The sequence below is a fragment of the Hordeum vulgare genome, unplaced genomic scaffold, assembly GCF_904849725.1.
Source record: "Hordeum vulgare subsp. vulgare unplaced genomic scaffold, MorexV3_pseudomolecules_assembly, whole genome shotgun sequence".
NCBI lineage: Eukaryota > Viridiplantae > Streptophyta > Magnoliopsida > Poales > Poaceae > Hordeum > Hordeum vulgare.
This window is the reverse complement of record NW_025422486.1, coordinates 450,001-467,500: the sequence shown is the minus strand read 5'-3', so window position 1 is coordinate 467,500 and position 17,500 is coordinate 450,001. Positions and strand designations below refer to the sequence as shown.

The following is a 17,500-nucleotide window of genomic DNA, read 5'->3' as shown; positions in this document are numbered from 1 at the left end:
GTGACAAGGATGACGCGGGACCGTGATCTATATGACCTCGTTTTCTTATTTTTGACGTTTACTAGTTTTCTTATTTTTGACGTTTGTGATATGTTTTAGCTTGCCCCTCCCGTGTCCATTGCCACATTTGCCTCGACAAGGGAGACGAGTTTAACACAAGAATTTCACCGCTCCCTCTCTACCCCGACAACACGAGCACCGCCACGACCTCTGTGACTTTTCCCACCGCGCATGACACCCAACGACTAGTAGTAGTAGTAGTAGTAGTAGCAGTAGTAGCAGTACTAGTAGGGGCAAGCATAAGGAACAAATAGATAGTTGCATGTCGGATGCGATCATACCAGCACTAAAGCACCGGATCCCATCAGAACTCCGAAGTTAAGCGTGCTTGGGCGAGTGTTGTACTAGGATGGGTGACCTCCTGGGAAGTCCTCGTGTTGCATTCCCCTTTTTAAATATATTTTTGCGCCACGTGACAAGGATGACGCGGGACCGTGATCTATATGACCTCGTTTTCTTATTTTTGACGTTTACTAGTTTTCTTATTTTTGACGTTTGTGATATGTTTTAGCTTGCCCCTCCCGTGTCCATTGCCACACTTGCCTCGAGAACGGAGACGAATTTAACACAAGAATTTCACCGCTCCCTCTCTACCCCGACAACACGAGCACCGCCACGACCTCTGTGACTTTTCCCACCACGCATGACACCCAACGACTACTAGTAGTAGTAGTAGTAGTAGTAGTAGTAGTAGTAGTAGTAGTAGTAGTAGTAGTAGTAGTAGGGGCAAGCATAAGGAACAAATAGATAGTTGCATGTCGGATGCGATCTTACCAGCACTAAAGCACCGGATCCCATCAGAACTCCGAAGTTAAGCGTGCTTGGGCGAGAGTAGTACTAGGATGGGTGACCTCCTGTGAAGACCTCGTGTTGCATTCCCCTTTTTAAATATATTTTTGCGCCACGTGACAAGGATGACGCGGGACCGTGATCTATATGACCTCGTTTTCTTATTTTTGACGTTTACTAGTTTTCTTATTTTTGACGTTTGTGATATGTTTTAGCTTGCCCCTCCCGTGTCCATTGGCAAATTTGCCTCGACAACGGAGACGAGTTTAACACAAGAATTTCACCGCTCCCTCTCTACCCCGACAACACGAGCACCGCCACGACCTCTGTGACTTTTCCCACCGCGCATGACACCCAACGACTAGTAGTAGTAGTAGTAGTAGTAGTAGTAGTAGTAGTAGTAGTAGTAGTAGTAGTAGTAGAAGTAGTAGTAGTAGTAGGGGCAAGCATAAGGAACAAATACATAGTTACATGTCGGATGCGATCATACCAGCACTAAAGCACCGGATCCCATCAGAACTCCGAAATTAAGAGTGCTTGGGCGAGAGTAGTACTAGGATGAGTGACCTCCTGGGAAGTCCTCGTGTTGCATTCCCCTTTTTAAATATATTTTTGCGCCACGTGACAAGGATGACGCGGGACCGTGATCTATATGACCTCGTTTTCTTATTTTTGACGTTTACTAGTTTTCTTATTTTTGACGTTTACTAGTTTTCTTATTTTTGACGTTTGTGATATGTTTTAGCTTGCCCCTCCCGTGTCCATTGCCACATTTGCCTCGACAACGGAGACGAGTTTAACACAAGAATTTCACCGCTCCCTCTCTACCCCGACAACACAAGCACCGCCACGACCTCTGTGACTTTTCCCACCGCGCTTGACACCCAACGACAAGTAGTAGTAGTAGTAGTAGTAGTAGTAGTAGTAGTAGTAGTACTAGTAGTAGTAGTAGTAGTAGTAGTAGTAGTAGTAGTAGTAGTAGTAGTACTAGTAGTACTAGTAGTAGTAGTACTAGTAGTAGTAGTAGTAGTAGTAGTAGTAGTAGTAGTAGTAGTAGTAGTAGTAAGGGCAAGCATAAGGAACAAATAGATAGTTGCATGTCGGATGCGATCATACCAGCACTAAAGCACCGGATACCATAAAAACTCCGAAGTTAAGCGTGCTTGGATGACAGTAGTACTAGGATGGGTGACCTCTGGGGAAATCCTCGTGTTGCATTCCCCTTTTTAAATATATTTTTGCGCCACGTCACAAGGATGACGCGGGAGCGTGATCTATATGACATCGTTTTCTTATTTTTGACGTTTACTAGTTTTCTTATTTTTGACGTTTGTGATATGTTTTAGCTTGCCCCTCCCGTGTCCATTGCCACATTTGCGTCGACAAAGGAGATGAGTTTAACACAAGAATTTCACCGCTCCCTCTCTACCCCGACAACACAAGCACCGCCACGACCTCTGTGACTTTTCCCACCGCGCTTGACACCCAACGACTAGTAGTAGTAGTGGTAGTAGTAGTAGTAGTAGTAGTAGAAGTAGTAGTAGTAGTAGTAGTAGTAGTAGTAGTAGTAGTAGTAGTAGAAATAGTAGTAGTAGTAGTAGGGGCAAGCATAAGGAACAAATAGATAGTTACATGTAGGATGCGATCATACCAGCACTAAAGCACCGGATCCCATCAGAACTTTGAAGTTAAGCGTGCTTGGGCGAGAGTAGTACTAGGATGGGTGACCTCCTGGGAAGTCCTCGTGTTGCATTTCCCTTTTTAAATATATTTTTGTGCCACGTGACAAGGATGACGCGGGAGCGTGATCTATATGACCTCGTTTTCTTATTTTTGACGTTTACTAGTTTTCTTATTTTTGACGTTTGTGATATGTTTTTGCTTGCCCCTCCCGTGTCCATTGCCACATTTGCCTCGACAACGGAGACGAGTTTAACACAAGAATTTCACCGCTCCCTCTCTACCCCGACAACACGAGCACCGCCACGACCTCTGTGACTTTTCCCACCGCGCATGACACCCAACGACTAGTAGTAGTAGTAGTAATAGCAGTAGTAGCAGTAGGAGCAGTAGTAGAAGTAGCAGCAGCAGCAGCAGTAGCAGTAGCAGTAGTAGCAGTAGTAGTAGCAGTAGCAGTAGCAGTAGAGTAGTAGTAGTAGTAGTAGTAGTAGTAGTAGTAGTAGCAGTAGCAGTAGCAGTAGGAGCAGTAGCAGCAGTAGCAGCAGTCGCAGCAGTAGCAGCAGTAGCAGCAGTAGCAGCAGTAGGGACAAGCATAAGGAACAAATAGATAGTTGCATGTCGGATCCGATCATACCAGCACTAAAGCACCGGATCCCATCAAAACTCTGAAGTTAAGCGTGCTTGGGCGAGAGTAGTACTAGGATGGGTGACCTCCTGGGAAGTCCTCATGTTGCATTCCCCTTTTTAAATATATTTTTGCGCCACGTGACAAGGATGACGCGGGACCATGATCTATATGACCTCGTTTTCTTATTTTTGACGTTTAATAGTTTTCTTATTTTTGACGTTTGTGATATGTTTTAGATTGCCCCTCCCGTGTCCATTGCCACATTTGCCTCGACAACGGAGACGAGTTTAACACAAGAATTTCACCGCTCCCTCTCTACCCCGACAACACGAGCACCGCCACGACCTGTGTGACTTTTCCCACCGCGCATGACACCCAACGACTAGTAGTAGTAGTAGTAGTAGTAGTAATAGTAGTAGTAGTAGTAGTAGTAGTAGTAGTAGTAGTAGTAGTAGTAGTAGTAGTAGTAGTAGTAATAGTAGTAGTAGTAGTAGTAGTAGTAGTAGTAATAGTAGTAGTAGTAGTAGTAGTAGTAGTAGTAGTAGTAGTAATATTAGTAGTAGTAGTAGTAGTAGTAATAGTAGTAGTAGTAATAGTAGTAGTAGTAGTAGGGGCAAGCATAAGGAACAAATAGATAGTTGCATGTCGGATGCGATCATACCTGCACTAAAGCACCGGATCCCATCAAAACTCCGAAGTTAAGCGTGCTTGGGCGAGAGTAGTACTAGGATGGGTGACCTCGTGGGAAGTCTTCGTGTTGCATTCCCCTTTTTAAATATATTTTTGCGCCACGTGACAAGGATGACGCGGGACCGTGATCTATATGACCTCGTTTTCTTATTTTTGACGTTTACTAGTTTTCTTATTTTTGACGTTTGTGATATGTTTTAGCTTGCCCCTCCCGTGTCCATTGCCACATTTGCCTCGACAACGGAGACGAGTTTAACACAAGAATTTCACCGCTCCCTCTCTACCCCGACAACACGAGCACCGCCACGACCTCTTTGACTTTTCCCACCGCGCATGACACCCAACGACTAGTAGTAGTAGTAGTAGTAATAGCAGTAGTAGCAGTAGTAGCAGTAGTAGTAGGGGCAAGCATAAGGAACAAATAGATAGTTGCATGTCGGATGCGATCATACCAGCACTAAAGCACCGGATCCCATCAGAACTCCGAAGTTAAGCGTGCTTGGGCGAGAGTAGTACTAGGATGGGTGACCTCCTGGGAAGTCCTCGTGTTGCATTCCCCTTTTTAAATATATTTTTGCGCCACATGACAAGGATGACACGGGACCGTGATCTATATGACCTCGTTTTCTTATTTTTGACGTTTACTAGTTTTCTTATTTTTGACGTTTGTGATATGTTTTAGCTTGCCCCTCCCGTGTCCATTGCCACATTTGCCTCGAGAACGGAGACGAGTTTAACACAAGAATTTCACCGCTCCCTCTCTACCCCGACAACACGAGCACCGCCACGACCTCTTTGACTTTTCCCACCGCGCATGACACCCAACGACTAGTAGTAGTAGTAGTAGTAATAGCAGTAGTAGCAGTAGTAGCAGTAGTAGTAGGGGCAAGCATAAGGAACAAATAGATAGTTGCATGTCGGATGCGATCATACCAGCACTAAAGCACCGAATCCCATCAGAACTCCGAAGTTAAGCGTGCTTGGGCGAGAGTAGTACTAGGATGGGTGACCTCCTGGGAAGTCCTCGTGTTGCATTCCCCTTTTTAAATATATTTTTGCGCCACATGACAAGGATGACACGGGACCGTGATCTATATGACCTCGTTTTCTTATTTTTGACGTTTACTAGTTTTCTTATTTTTGACGTTTGTGATATGTTTTAGCTTGCCCCTCCCGTGTCCATTGCCACATTTGCCTCGAGAACGGAGACGAGTTTAACACAAGAATTACACCGCTCCCTCTCTACCCCGACAACACGAGCACCGCCACGACCTTTGTGACTTTTCCCAACGCGCATGACACCCAACGACTAGTAGTAGTAGTAGTAGTAGTAGTAATAGTAGTAGTAGTAGTAGTAGTACTAGTAGTAGTAGTAGTAGGGGCAAGCATAAGGAACAAATAGATAGTTGCATGTGGGATGCGATCATACCAGCACTAAAGCACCAAATCCCATCAAAACTCCGAAGTGAAGCGTGCTTGGGCGAGAGTAGTACTAGGATGGGTGACCTCCTGGGAAGGCCTCGTGTTGCATTCCCCTTTTTAAATATATTTTTGCGCCACGTGACAAGGATGACGCGGGACCGTGATCTATATGACCTCGTTTTCTTATTTTTGAAGTTTACTAGTTTTCTTATTTTTGACGTTTGTGATATGTTTTAGCTTGCCCCTCCCGTGTCCATTGCCACATTTGCCTCGACAACGGAGACGAGTTTAACACAAGAATTTCACCGCTCCCTCTCTACCCCGACAACACGAGCACCGCCACGACCTCTTTGACTTTTCCCACCGCGCATGACACCCAACGACTAGTAGTAGTAGTAGTAGCAGTAGTAGCAGTAGTAGCAGTAGTAGTAGGGGCAAGCACAAGGAACAAATAGATAGTTGCATGTCGGATGAGATCATACCAGCACTAAAGCACCGGATCCCATCAGAACTCCGAAGTTAAGCGTGCTTGGGCGAGAGTAGTACTAGGATGGTTGACCTCGTGGGAAGTCCTCGTGTTGCATTTCCCTTTTTAAATATATTTTTGCGCCACGTGACAAGGATGACACGGGACCGTGATCTATATGACCTCGTTTTCTTATTTTTGACGTTTACTAGTTTTCTTATTTTTGACGTTTGTGATATGTTTTAGCTTGCCCCTCCCGTGTCCATTGCCACATTTGCCTCGACAACGGAGACGAGTTTAACACAAGAATTTCACCGCTCCCTCTCTACCCCGGCAACACGAGCACCGCCACGACCTCTGTGACTTTTCCCACCGAGCTTGACACCCAACGACTAGTAGTAGTAGTAGTAGTAGTAGTAGTAGTAGTAGTAGTAGTAGTAGCAGCAGCAGCAGTAGTAACAACAGTAGTAGCAGCAGCAGTAGTAGCAGCAGCAGTAGTAGCAGCAGAAGTAGTAGCAGCATTAGTAGTAGCAGCAGCAGTAGTAGCAGCAGTAGCAGTAGTAGCAGTAGCAGGAGTAGCAGTAGCAGGAGTAGCAGTAGCAGGAGTAGCAGTAGCAGGAGTAGTAGCAGGAGTAGTAGCAGGAGTAGTAGCAGGAGTAGGAGGAGTAGCAGGAGTAGTAGCAGGAGTAGTAGCAGGAGTAGGAGCAGGAGTAGTAGTAGTAGGAGTAGCAGGAGTAGCAGTAGCAGGAGTAGTAGTAGCAGGAGTAGTAGCAGTAGGAGTAGTAGCAGTAGTAGTAGTAGCAGTAGTAGTAGTAGGAGCAGTAGTAGTAGGAGCAGTAGTAGTAGCAGGAGCAGGAGCAGGAGCAGGAGCAGGAGTAGTAGCAGGAGCAGGAGCAGTAGCAGGAGCAGGAGCAGGAGTAGTAGCAGTATTATTAGTGGTAGTAGTAGTGGTAGTAGTAGTGGTAGTAGTAGTAGTAGTAGTAGTAGTAGTAGTAGTAGTAGTAGTAGTAGTAGTAGTAGTAGTAGTAGTAGTAGTAGTAGTAGTACTGGTAGTACTGGTAGTACTGGTAGTAGTAGTACTGGTAGTAGTAGTAGTGGTAGTAGTGGTAGTAGTAGTAGTAGTAGTAGTAGTAGTAGTAGTAGTAGTAGCAGTAGTAGTAGGAGCAGTAGTAGTAGGAGCAGTAGTAGTAGCAGGAGCAGGAGCAGGAGCAGGAGCAGGAGCAGGAGTAGTAGCAGGAGCAGGAGCAGTAGCAGGAGCAGGAGCAGTAGCAGGAGCAGCAGTAGTAGCAGGAGGAGGAGTAGTAGCAGTATTAGTAGCGGTAGTAGTAGTGGTAGTAGTAGTGGTAGTAGTAGTGGTAGTAGTAGTAGGTAGTAGTAGTAGTAGTAGTAGTAGTAGTAGTAGTAGTAGTAGTAGTAGTAGTAGTACTGGTAGTACTGGTAGTACTGGTAGTAGTAGTAGTGGTAGTAGTAGTAGTGGTAGTAGTAGTAGTAGTAGTAGTAGTAGTAGTAGTAGTAGTAGTAGTAGTAGTACTGGTACTCGTAGTAGTAGTAGTAGTAGTAGTAGTAGTAGTAGTAGTAGTAGTAGTAGTAGTACTGGTAGTACTGGTAGTAGTAGTAGTAGTAGTAGTAGTAGTACTGGTAGTACTGGTAGTAGTAGTAGTAGTAGTGGTGGTAGTAGTAGTAGTAGTAGTAGTAGTAGTAGTAGGAGTAGTAGTAGTAGTAGTAGTAGTAGTAGTAGTAGCAGTAGTAGTAGCAGTAGTAGTAGCAGCAGTAGTAACAGCAGTAGTAGTAGCAGCAGTAGTAGCAGCAGTAGTAACAGCAGTAGTAGCAGCAGCAGTAGTAGCAGCAGAAGTAGTAGCAGCAGCAGTAGTAGCAGCAGCAGTAGTAGCAGCAGCAGCAGTAGTAGCAGTAGCAGGAGTAGCAGTAGCAGGAGTAGCAGTAGCAGGAGTAGTAGCAGGAGTAGTAGCAGGAGTAGTAGCAGGAGTAGGAGGAGTAGCAGGAGTAGTAGCAGGAGTAGTAGCAGGAGTAGGAGCAGGAGTAGCAGTAGCAGGAGTAGCAGGAGTAGCAGTAGCAGGAGTAGTAGTACCAGGAGTAGTAGCAGTAGGAGTAGTAGCAGTGGTAGTAGGAGCAGTAGTAGTAGGAGCAGTAGTAGTAGGAGCAGGAGCAGGAGCAGGAGCAGGAGCAGGAGCAGGAGCAGGAGCAGTAGCAGGAGCAGGAGCAGTAGCAGGAGCAGGAGTAGTAGCAGTATTAGTAGTGGTAGTAGTAGTGGTAGTAGTAGTGGTAGTAGTAGTAGTAGTAGTAGTAGTAGTAGTAGTAGTAGTAGTAGTAGTAGTAGTAGTAGTAGTAGTAGTAGTACTGGTAGTACTGGTAGTACTGGTAGTAGTAGTACTGGTAGTAGTAGTAGTGGTAGTAGTGGTAGTAGTAGTAGTAGTAGTAGTAGTAGTAGTAGTAGTAGTAGTAGTAGTAGTAGTAGTAGTACTCGTAGTACTGGTAGTACTGGTAGTAGTAGTAGTAGTAGTAGTAGTAGTAGTAGTAGTAGTAGTAGTAGTAGTTGTACTGGTAGTACTGGTAGTAGTAGTAGTACTGGTAGTAGTAGTAGTAGTAGTAGTAGTAGTAGTGGTAGTAGTGGTAGTAGTAGTAGTAGTAGTGGTGGTAGTAGTAGTAGTAGTAGTAGTGGTCGTAGTAGTAGTAGTAGTAGTAGTAGTAGTAGTAGTAGTAGTAGTAGTAGTAGTAGTAGTAGTAGTAGTAGTAGTAGTAGTAGTAGTAGTAGTAGTAGTAGTAGTAGTAGGAGTAGTAGTAGTAGTAGTAGTAGTAGTAGTAGAAGTAGTAGTAGTAGTAGCAGTCGTAGCAGTAGTAGCAGTAGTAGGAGCAGTAGTAGCAGTAGTAGTAGTAGTAGTACTAGTAGTAGTAGTAGTAGTACTAGTAGTAGTAGTAGTAGGGGCAAGCATAAGGAACAAATAGATAGTTGCATGTCGGATGCGATCATACCAGCACTAAAGCACCGGATCCCATCAGAACTCTGAAGTTAAGCGTGCTTGGGCGAGAGTAGTACTAGGATCGGTGACCTCCTGGGAAGTCCTCGTGTTGCATTCCCCTTTTTAAATATATTTTTGCGCCACGTGATAAGGATGACGCGGGACCGTGATCTATATGACCTCGTTTTCTTATTTTTGACGTTTACTAGTTTTCTTATTTTTGACGTTTGTGATATGTTTTAGCTTGCCCCTCCCGTGTCCATTGCCACATTTGCCTCGACAACGGAGACGAGTTTAACACAAGAATTTCACCGCTCCCTCTCTACCCCGACAACACGAGCACCGCCACGACCTCTGTGACTTTTCCCACTGCGCATGACACCCAACGACTAGTAGTAGTAGTAGTAGTAGTAGTACTAGTAGTAGTAGTAGTAGGGGCAAGCATAAGGAACAAATAGATAGTTGCATGTCGGATGCGATCATACCAGCACTAAAGCACCGGATCCCATCAGAACTCCGAAGTTAAGCGTGCTTGGGCGAGAGTAGTACTAGGATGGGTGACCTCCTGGGAAGTCCTCGTGTTGCATTCCCCTTTTTAAATATATTTTTGCGCCACGTGATAAGGATGACGCGGGACCGTGATCTATATGACCTCGTTTTCTTATTTTTGACGTTTACTAGTTTTCTTATTTTTGACGTTTGTGATATGTTTTAGCTTGCCCCTCCCGTGTCCATTGCCACATTTGCCTCGACAACGGAGACGAGTTTAACACAAGAATTTCACCGCTCCCTCTCTACCCCGACAACACGAGCACCGCCACGACCTCTGTGACTTTTCCCACCGCGCATGACACCCAACGACTAGTAGTAGTAGTAGTAGTAGTAGTACTAGTACTAGTAGTAGTAGGGGCAAGCATAAGGAACAAATAGATAGTTGCATGTCGGATGCGATCATACCAGCACTAAAGCACCGGATCCCATCAGAACTCCGAAGTTAAGCGTGCTTGGGCGAGAGTAGTACTAGGATGGGTGACCTCCTGGGAAGTCCTCGTGTTGCATTCCCCTTTTTAAATATATTTTTGCGCCACGTGATAAGGATGACGCGGGACCGTGATCTATATGACCTCGTTTTCTTATTTTTGACGTTTACTAGTTTTCTTATTTTTGACGTTTGTGATATGTTTTATCTTGCCCCTCCCGTGTCCATTGCCACATTTTCCTCGACAACGGAGACGAGTTTAACACAAGAATTTCACCGCTCCCTCTCTACCCCGACAACACGAGCACCGCCACGACCTGTGTGACTTTTCCCACCGCGCATGACACCCAACGACTAGTAGTAGTAGTAGTAGTAGTAGTAGCAGTAGTAGCAGTAGTAGCAGTAGTAGCAGTAGTAGTAGGGGCAAGCATAAGGAACAAATAGATAGTTGCATGTTGGATGCGATCATACCAGCACTAAAGCACCGGATCCCATCAGAACTCCGAAGTTAAGCGTGTTTAGGCGAGAGTAGTACTAGGATGGGTGACCTCCTGGGAAGTCCTCGTGTTGCATTCCCCTTTTTAAATATATTTTTGCGCCACGTGACAAGGATGACGCGGGACCGTGATCTATATGACCTCGTTTTCTTATTTTTGACGTTTACTAGTTTTCTTATTTTTGACGTTTGTGATATGTTTTAGCTTGCCCTTCCCGTGTCCATTGGCACATTTGCCTCGACAACGGAGACGAGTTTAACACAAGAATTTCACCGCTCCCTCTCTACCCCGACAACGCGAGCACCGCCACGACCTCTGTGACTTTTCCCACCGCGCGTGACATCCAACGACTAGTAGTAGGGGCAAGCATAAGGAACAAATAGATAGTTGCATGTCGGATGCGATCATACCAGCACTAAAGCACCGGATCCCATTAGAACTCCGAAGTTAAGCGTGCTTGGGCGAGAGTAGTACTAGGATGGGTGACCTCCTGGGAAGTCCTCGTGTTGCATTCCCCTTTTTAAATATATTTTTGAGCCACGTGACAAGGATGACGCGGGACCGTGATCTATATGACCTCGTTTTCTTTTTTTTATGTTTACTAGTTTTCTTATTTTTGACGTTTGTGATATGTTTTAGCTTGCCCCTCCCGTGTCCATTGCCACACTTGCCTCGACAACGGAGACGAGTTTAACACAAGAATTTCACCGCTCCCTCTCTACCTCGACAACACGAGCACCGCCACGACCTGTGTGACTTTTCGCACCGCGCATGACACCCAACGACTAGTAGTAGTAGTAGTAGTAGTAGTAGTAGTAGTAGTAGTAGTAGTAGTAGTAGTAGTATTGGTAGTAGTAGTAGTAGTAGTAGTACTGGTAGTAGTAGTAGTAGTAGTAGTAGTAGTAGTAGTAGTAGTAGTAGTAGGGGCAAGCATAAGGAACAAATAGATAGTTGCATGTCGGATGCGATCATACGAGCACTAAAGCACCGATCCCATTAGAACTCTGAAGTTAAGCGTGCTTGGGCGAGAGTAGTACTAGGATGGGTGACCTCCTGGGAAGTCCTCGTGTTGCATTCCCCTTTTTAAATATATTTTTGCGCCACGTGACAAGGAAGACGCGGGACCGTGATCTATATGACCTATGTTTTCTTATTTTTGACGTTTACTAGTTTTCTTATTTTTGACGTTTGTGATATGTTTTAGCTTGCCCCTCCCGTGTCCATTGCCACATTTGCCTCGACAACGGAGACGAGTTTAACACAAGAATTTCACCGCTCCCTCTCTACCCCGACAACACGAGCACCGTCACGACCTGTGTGACTTTTCCCACCGCGCATGACACCCAACGATTAGTAGTAGTAGTAGTAGTAGTACTAGTAGTAGTAGTAGTAGTAGGGGCAAGCATAAGGAACAAATAGATAGTTGCATGTCGGATGCGATCATACCAACACTAAAGCACCGGATCCCATCAGAACTCCGAAGTTATGCGTGCTTGGGCGAGAGTAGTACTAGGATTGTTGACCTCCTCGGAAGTCCTCGTGTTGCATTCCCCTTTTTAAATATATTTTTGCGCCACGTGACAAGGATGACGCGGGACCGTGATCTATATGACCTCGTTTTCTTATTTTTGACGTTTACTAGTTTTCTTATTTTTGACGTTTGTGATATGTTTTAGCTTGCCCCTCCCGTGTCCATTGCCACATTTGCCTCGACAACGGAGACGAGTTTAACACAAGAATTTCACCTCTCCCTCTCTACCCCGACAACACGAGCACCGTCACGACCTGTGTGACTTTTCCCACCGCGCATGACACCCAACGACTAGTAGTAGTAGTAGTAGTAGTAGTAGTAGTAGTAGTAGTACTAGTAGTAGTAGTAGTAGGGGCAAGCATAAGGAACAAATAGATAGTTGCATGTCGGATGCGATCATACCAACACTAAAGCACCGGATCCCATCAGAACTCCGAAGTTATGCGTGCTTGGGCGAGAGTAGTACTAGGATTGTTGACCTCCTCGGAAGTCCTCGTGTTGCATTCCCCTTTTTAAATATATTTTTGCGCCACGTGACAAGGATGACGCGGGACCGTGATCTATATGACCTCGTTTTCTTATTTTTGACGTTTACTAGTTTTCTTATTTTTGACGTTTGTGATATGTTTTAGCTTGCCCCTCCCGTGTCCATTGCCACATTTGCCTCGACAACGGAGACGAGTTTAACACAAGAATTTCACCGCTCCCTCTCTACCCCGACAACACGAGCACCGCCACGACCTCTTTGACTTTTCCCACCGCGCATGACACCCAACGACTAGTAGTAGTAGTAGTAGTAGTAGCAGTAGTAGCAGTAGTAGCAGTAGTAGTAGGGGCAAGCATAAGGAACAAATAGATAGTTGCATGTCGGATGCGATCATACCAACACTAAAGCAGCGGATCCCATCAGAACTCCGAAGTTAAGCGTGCTTGGGCGAGAGTAGTACTAGGATGGGTGACCTCCTGGGAAGTCCTCGTGTTGCATTCCCCTTTTTAAATATATTTTTGCGCCACGTGACAAGGATAACGCGGGACCGTGATCTATATGACCTCGTTTTCTTATTTTTGACGTTTACTAGTTTTCTTATTTTTGACGTTTGTGATATGTTTTAGCTTGCCCCTCCCGTGTCCATTGCCACATTTGCCTCGACAACGGAGACGAGTTTAACACAAGAATTTCACCGCTCCCTCTCTACCCCGACAACACGAGCACCGCCACGACCTCTTTGACTTTTCCCACGGCGCATGACACCCAACGACTAGTAGTAGTAGTAGTAGTAGCAGTAGTAGCAGTAGTAGTAGGGGCAAGCATAAGGAACAAATAGATAGTTGCATGTCGGATGCGATCATACCAGCACTAAAGCACCGGATCCCATCAGAACTCCGAAGTGAAGCGTGCTTGGGCGAGAGTAGTACTAGGATGGGTGACCTCCTGGGAAGTCCTCGTGTTGCATTCCCCTTTTTAAATATATTTTTGCGCCACGTGACAAGGATGACGCGGGACCGTGATCTATATGACCTCGTTTTCTTATTTTTGACGTTTACTAGTTTTCTTATTTTTGACGTTTGTGATATGTTTTAGCTTGCCCCTCCCGTGTCCATTGCCACATTTGCCTCGACAACGGAGACGAGTTTAACACAAGAATTTCACCGCTCCCTCTCTACCCCGACAACACGAGCACCGCCACGACCTCTCTGACTTTTCCCACCGCGCATGACACCCAACGACTAGTAGTAGTAGTAGTAGTAGTAGTAGCAGTAGTAGCAGTAGTAGCAGTAGTAGCAGTAGTAGTAGGGGCAAGCATAAGGAACAAATAGATAGTTGCATGTCGGATGCGATCATACCAGCACTAAAGCACCGGATCCCATCAGAACTCCGAAGTTAAGCGTGCTTGGGCGAGAGTAGTACTAGGATGGGTGACCTCCTGGTAAGTTCTCGTGTTGCATTTCCCTTTTTAAATATATTTTTGCGCCACGTGACAAGGATGACACGGGACCGTGATCTATATGACCTCGTTTTCTTATTTTTGACGTTTACTAGTTTTCTTATTTTTGACGTTTGTGATATGTTTTAGCTTGCCCCTCCCGTGTCCATTGCCACATTTGCCTCGAGAACGGAGACGAGTTTAACACAAGAATTACACCGCTCCCTCTCTACCCCGACAATACGAGCACCGCCACGACCTCTGTGACTTTTCCCACCGCGCATGACACCCAACGACTAGTAGTAGTAGTAGTAGTAGTAGTAGTAGTAGTAGTAGTAGTAGTAGTAATAGTAGTAGTAGTAGTAGTACTAGTAGTAGTAATAGTAGTAGTAGTAGTAGTAGTAGTAGTAGTAGTAATAGTAGTACTAGTAGTAGTAGTAGTAGGGGCAAGCATAAGGAACAAATAGATAGTTGCATGTCGGTTGTGATCATACCAGCACTAAAGCACCGGATCCCATTAGAACTCCGAAGTTAAGCGTGCTTGGGCGAGAGTAGTACTAGGATGGGTGACCTCCTGGGAAGTCCTCGTGTTGCATTCCCCTTTTTAAATATATTTTTGCGCCACGTGACAAGGATGACGCGGGACCGTGATCTATATGACCTCGTTTTCTTATTTTTGACGTTTAATATTTTTGCGCCACGTGACAAGGATGACGCGGGACCGTGATCTATATGACCTCGTTTTCTTATTTTTGACGTTTACTAGTTTTCTTATTTTTGACTTTTGTGATATGTTTTAGCTTGCCCCTCCCGTGTCCATTGCCACATTTGCCTCGACAACGGAGACGAGTTTAACACAAGAATTTCACCGCTCCCTCTCTACCCCGACAACACGAGCACCGCCATGACCTCTCTGACTTTTCCCACCGCGCATGACACCCAACGACTAGTAGTAGTAGTAGTAGTAGTAGCAGTAGTAGCAGTAGTAGTAGGGGCAATCATAAGGAACAAATAGATAGTTGCATGTCGGATGCGATCATACCAGCACTAAAGCACCGGATCCCATCAGAACTCCGAAGTTAAGCGTGCTTGGGCGAGAGTAGTACTAGGATGGGTGACCTCCTGGGAAGTCCTCGTGTTGCATTCCCCTTTTTAAATATATTTTTGCGCCACGTGACAAGGATGACACGGGACCGTGATCTATATGACCTCGTTTTCTTATTTTTGACGTTTACTAGTTTTCTTATTTTTGACGTTTGTGATATGTTTTAGCTTGCCCCTCCCGTGTCCATTGCCACATTTGCCTCGAGAACGGAGACGAGTTTAACACAAGAATTTCACCGCTCCCTCTCTACCCCGACAACACGAGCACCGCCACGACCTCTATGACTTTTCCCACCGCGCATGACACCCAACGACTAGTAGTAGTAGTAGTAGTAGTAGTAGTAGTAGTATTAGTAGTAGTAGTAGTAGTAGTATTAGTAGTAGTAGTAGTAGTAGTAGTAGTAGTAGTAGTATTAGTAGTAGTAGTAGTAGGGGCAAGCATAAGGAAAAAATAGATAGTTGCATGTCGGATGCGATCATACCAGCACTAAAGCACCGGATCCCATCAGAACTCCGAAGTTAAGCGTGCTTGGGCGAGAGTAGTACTAGGATGGGTGACCTCCTGGGAAGTCCTCGTATTGCATTCCCCTTTTTAAATATATTTTTGCGCCACGTGACAAGGATGACGCGGGACCGTGATCTATATGACCTCGTTTTCTTATTTTTGACGTTTACTAGTTTTCTTATTTTTGACGTTGGTGATATGTTTTAGCTTGCCCCTCCCGTGTCCATTGCCACAGTAGTAGTAGTAGCAGTAGTAGCAGTAGTAGTAGGGGCAAGCATAAGGAACAAATAGATAGTTGCATGTCGGATGCGATCATACCAGCACTAAAGCATCGGATCCCATCAGAACTCCGAAGTTAAGCGTGCTTGGGCGAGAGTAGTACTAGGATGGGTGACCTCCTGGGAAGTCCTCGTGTTGCATTTCCCTTTTTAAATATATTTTTGCGCCACGTGACAAGGATGACACGGGACCGTGATCTATATGACCTCGTTTTCTTATTTTTGACGTTTACTAGTTTTCTTATTTTTGACGTTTGTGATATGTTTTAGCTTGCCCCTCCCGTGTCCATTGTCACATTTGCCTCGAGAACGGAGACGAGTTTAACACAAGAATTTCACCGCTCCCTCTCTACCCCGACAACACGAGCACCGCCACGACCTGTGTGACTTTTCCCACCGCGCATGACACCCAACGACTACTAGTAGTAGTAGTAGTAGGGGCAAGCATAAGGAACAAATAGATAGTTGCATGTCGGATGCGATCATAGCAGCACTAAAGCATCGGATCCCATCAGAACTCCGAAGTTAAGCGTGCTTGGGCGAGAGTAGTACTAGGATGGGTGACCTCCTGGGAAGTCCTCGTGTTGCATTCCCCTTTTTCAATATATTTTTGCGCCACGTGACAAGGATGACGCGGGACCGTGATCTATATGACCTCGTTTTCTTATTTTTGACGTTTACTAGTTTTCTTATTTTTGACATTGGTGATATGTTTTAGCTTGCCCCTCCCGTGTCCATTGCCACAGTAGTAGTAGTAGCAGTAGTAGCAGTAGTAGTAGGGGCAAGCATAAGAAACAAATAGATAGTTGCATGTCGGATGCGATCATACCAGCACTAAAACACCGGATCCCATCAGAACTCCGAAGTTAAGCGTGCTTGGGCGAGAGTAGTACTAGGATGGGTGACCTCCTGGGAAGTCCTCGTTTTGCATTTCCCTTTTTAAATATATTTTTGCGCCACGTGACAAGGATGACACGGGACCGTGATCTATATGACCTCGTTTTCTTATTTTTGACGTTTACTAGTTTTCTTATTTTTGACGTTTTTGATATGTTTTAGCTTGCCCCTCCCGTGTCCATTGCCACATTTGCCTCGAGAACGGAGACGAGTTTAACACAAGAATTTCACCGCTCCCTCTCTACCCCGACAACACGAGCACCGCCACGACCTCTGTGACTTTTCCCACCGCGCATGACACCCAACGACTAGTGGTAGTAGTAGTAGTAGTAGTAGGGGCAAGCATAAGGAACAAATAGATAGTTGCATGTCGGATGCGATCATACCAGCACTAAAGCACCGGATCCCATCAGAACTCCGAACTTAAGCGTGCTTGGGCGAGAGTAGTACTAGGATGGGTGACCTCCTGGGAAGTCCTCGTGTTGCATTCCCCTTTTTAAATATATTTTTGTGCCACGTGACAAGGATGACGCGGGACCGTGATCTATATGACCTCGTTTTCTTATTTTTGACGTTTACTAGTTTTCTTATTTTTGACGTTTGTGATATGTTTTAGCTTGCCCCTCTCGTGTCCATTGCCACATTTGCCTCGACAACGGAGACGAGTTTAACACAAGAATTTCACCGCTCCCTCTCTACCCCGACAACACGAGCACCGCCACGACCTCTTTGACTTTTCCCACCGCGCATGACACCCAACGACTAGTAGTAGTAGTAGTAGTAGTAGCAGTAGTAGCAGTAGTAGCAGTAGTAGTAGGGGCAAGCATAAGGAACAAATAGATAGTTGCATGTTGGATGCGATCATACCAGCACTAAAGCACCGGATCCCATCAGAACTCCGAAGTTAAGCGTGCTTGGCGAGAGTAGTTCTAGGATGGGTGACCTCCTGGGAAGTCCTCGTGTTGCATTCCCCTTTTTAAATATATTTTTGCGCCACATGACAAGGATGACACGGGACCGTGATCTATATGACCTCGTTTTCTTATTTTTGATGTTTACTAGTTTTCTTATTTT

At 45.4% G+C, this 17,500-nt stretch overlaps 30 non-coding genes across 30 annotated transcripts; all 30 read left to right on the top strand.

The window, feature by feature from the left end:
- The first annotated feature begins 327 nt into the window (after positions 1-327).
- LOC123415325 lies at positions 328-446 on the top strand. Its single transcript, XR_006615047.1, has one exon. It is a non-coding gene; the product is annotated as a 5S ribosomal RNA (ribosomal RNA).
- A 374-nt stretch (positions 447-820) lies between these two features.
- On the top strand, positions 821-939 carry LOC123415448. Its single transcript, XR_006615167.1, has one exon. It is a non-coding gene; the product is annotated as a 5S ribosomal RNA (ribosomal RNA).
- A 386-nt stretch (positions 940-1,325) lies between these two features.
- LOC123415985 lies at positions 1,326-1,444 on the top strand. The gene has a single exon (XR_006615673.1). It is a non-coding gene; the product is annotated as a 5S ribosomal RNA (ribosomal RNA).
- A 507-nt stretch (positions 1,445-1,951) lies between these two features.
- LOC123416544 lies at positions 1,952-2,070 on the top strand. Its single transcript, XR_006616175.1, has one exon. It is a non-coding gene; the product is annotated as a 5S ribosomal RNA (ribosomal RNA).
- A 416-nt stretch (positions 2,071-2,486) lies between these two features.
- Positions 2,487-2,605, top strand: LOC123415908. Its single transcript, XR_006615599.1, has one exon. It is a non-coding gene; the product is annotated as a 5S ribosomal RNA (ribosomal RNA).
- Positions 2,606-3,149: 544 nt separating this feature from the next.
- Positions 3,150-3,268, top strand: LOC123416480. The gene has a single exon (XR_006616133.1). It is a non-coding gene; the product is annotated as a 5S ribosomal RNA (ribosomal RNA).
- A 536-nt stretch (positions 3,269-3,804) lies between these two features.
- On the top strand, positions 3,805-3,923 carry LOC123416086. The gene has a single exon (XR_006615767.1). It is a non-coding gene; the product is annotated as a 5S ribosomal RNA (ribosomal RNA).
- Positions 3,924-4,285: 362 nt separating this feature from the next.
- On the top strand, positions 4,286-4,404 carry LOC123415808. Its single transcript, XR_006615506.1, has one exon. It is a non-coding gene; the product is annotated as a 5S ribosomal RNA (ribosomal RNA).
- Positions 4,405-4,766: 362 nt separating this feature from the next.
- On the top strand, positions 4,767-4,885 carry LOC123415496. The gene has a single exon (XR_006615213.1). It is a non-coding gene; the product is annotated as a 5S ribosomal RNA (ribosomal RNA).
- Positions 4,886-5,262: 377 nt separating this feature from the next.
- On the top strand, positions 5,263-5,381 carry LOC123416443. The gene has a single exon (XR_006616100.1). It is a non-coding gene; the product is annotated as a 5S ribosomal RNA (ribosomal RNA).
- Positions 5,382-5,737: 356 nt separating this feature from the next.
- LOC123416207 lies at positions 5,738-5,856 on the top strand. Its single transcript, XR_006615881.1, has one exon. It is a non-coding gene; the product is annotated as a 5S ribosomal RNA (ribosomal RNA).
- A 2,853-nt stretch (positions 5,857-8,709) lies between these two features.
- Positions 8,710-8,828, top strand: LOC123416077. Its single transcript, XR_006615759.1, has one exon. It is a non-coding gene; the product is annotated as a 5S ribosomal RNA (ribosomal RNA).
- A 353-nt stretch (positions 8,829-9,181) lies between these two features.
- LOC123415797 lies at positions 9,182-9,300 on the top strand. The gene has a single exon (XR_006615495.1). It is a non-coding gene; the product is annotated as a 5S ribosomal RNA (ribosomal RNA).
- A 353-nt stretch (positions 9,301-9,653) lies between these two features.
- On the top strand, positions 9,654-9,772 carry LOC123415786. Its single transcript, XR_006615484.1, has one exon. It is a non-coding gene; the product is annotated as a 5S ribosomal RNA (ribosomal RNA).
- Positions 9,773-10,146: 374 nt separating this feature from the next.
- On the top strand, positions 10,147-10,265 carry LOC123415792. Its single transcript, XR_006615490.1, has one exon. It is a non-coding gene; the product is annotated as a 5S ribosomal RNA (ribosomal RNA).
- Positions 10,266-10,582: 317 nt separating this feature from the next.
- On the top strand, positions 10,583-10,701 carry LOC123416659. Its single transcript, XR_006616267.1, has one exon. It is a non-coding gene; the product is annotated as a 5S ribosomal RNA (ribosomal RNA).
- A 445-nt stretch (positions 10,702-11,146) lies between these two features.
- LOC123416435 lies at positions 11,147-11,264 on the top strand. Its single transcript, XR_006616093.1, has one exon. It is a non-coding gene; the product is annotated as a 5S ribosomal RNA (ribosomal RNA).
- A 354-nt stretch (positions 11,265-11,618) lies between these two features.
- Positions 11,619-11,737, top strand: LOC123416515. The gene has a single exon (XR_006616157.1). It is a non-coding gene; the product is annotated as a 5S ribosomal RNA (ribosomal RNA).
- Positions 11,738-12,105: 368 nt separating this feature from the next.
- On the top strand, positions 12,106-12,224 carry LOC123416514. Its single transcript, XR_006616156.1, has one exon. It is a non-coding gene; the product is annotated as a 5S ribosomal RNA (ribosomal RNA).
- A 362-nt stretch (positions 12,225-12,586) lies between these two features.
- LOC123416055 lies at positions 12,587-12,705 on the top strand. The gene has a single exon (XR_006615738.1). It is a non-coding gene; the product is annotated as a 5S ribosomal RNA (ribosomal RNA).
- Positions 12,706-13,055: 350 nt separating this feature from the next.
- On the top strand, positions 13,056-13,174 carry LOC123416777. Its single transcript, XR_006616378.1, has one exon. It is a non-coding gene; the product is annotated as a 5S ribosomal RNA (ribosomal RNA).
- A 374-nt stretch (positions 13,175-13,548) lies between these two features.
- Positions 13,549-13,667, top strand: LOC123415770. The gene has a single exon (XR_006615469.1). It is a non-coding gene; the product is annotated as a 5S ribosomal RNA (ribosomal RNA).
- Positions 13,668-14,122: 455 nt separating this feature from the next.
- Positions 14,123-14,241, top strand: LOC123415508. The gene has a single exon (XR_006615224.1). It is a non-coding gene; the product is annotated as a 5S ribosomal RNA (ribosomal RNA).
- A 429-nt stretch (positions 14,242-14,670) lies between these two features.
- On the top strand, positions 14,671-14,789 carry LOC123415775. Its single transcript, XR_006615473.1, has one exon. It is a non-coding gene; the product is annotated as a 5S ribosomal RNA (ribosomal RNA).
- A 425-nt stretch (positions 14,790-15,214) lies between these two features.
- LOC123415210 lies at positions 15,215-15,333 on the top strand. Its single transcript, XR_006614932.1, has one exon. It is a non-coding gene; the product is annotated as a 5S ribosomal RNA (ribosomal RNA).
- Positions 15,334-15,555: 222 nt separating this feature from the next.
- On the top strand, positions 15,556-15,674 carry LOC123415518. Its single transcript, XR_006615234.1, has one exon. It is a non-coding gene; the product is annotated as a 5S ribosomal RNA (ribosomal RNA).
- Positions 15,675-16,003: 329 nt separating this feature from the next.
- Positions 16,004-16,122, top strand: LOC123415945. The gene has a single exon (XR_006615634.1). It is a non-coding gene; the product is annotated as a 5S ribosomal RNA (ribosomal RNA).
- A 222-nt stretch (positions 16,123-16,344) lies between these two features.
- On the top strand, positions 16,345-16,463 carry LOC123415454. Its single transcript, XR_006615172.1, has one exon. It is a non-coding gene; the product is annotated as a 5S ribosomal RNA (ribosomal RNA).
- Positions 16,464-16,798: 335 nt separating this feature from the next.
- On the top strand, positions 16,799-16,917 carry LOC123415517. Its single transcript, XR_006615233.1, has one exon. It is a non-coding gene; the product is annotated as a 5S ribosomal RNA (ribosomal RNA).
- Positions 16,918-17,279: 362 nt separating this feature from the next.
- LOC123416352 lies at positions 17,280-17,397 on the top strand. The gene has a single exon (XR_006616018.1). It is a non-coding gene; the product is annotated as a 5S ribosomal RNA (ribosomal RNA).
- Positions 17,398-17,500: the final 103 nt, after the last annotated feature.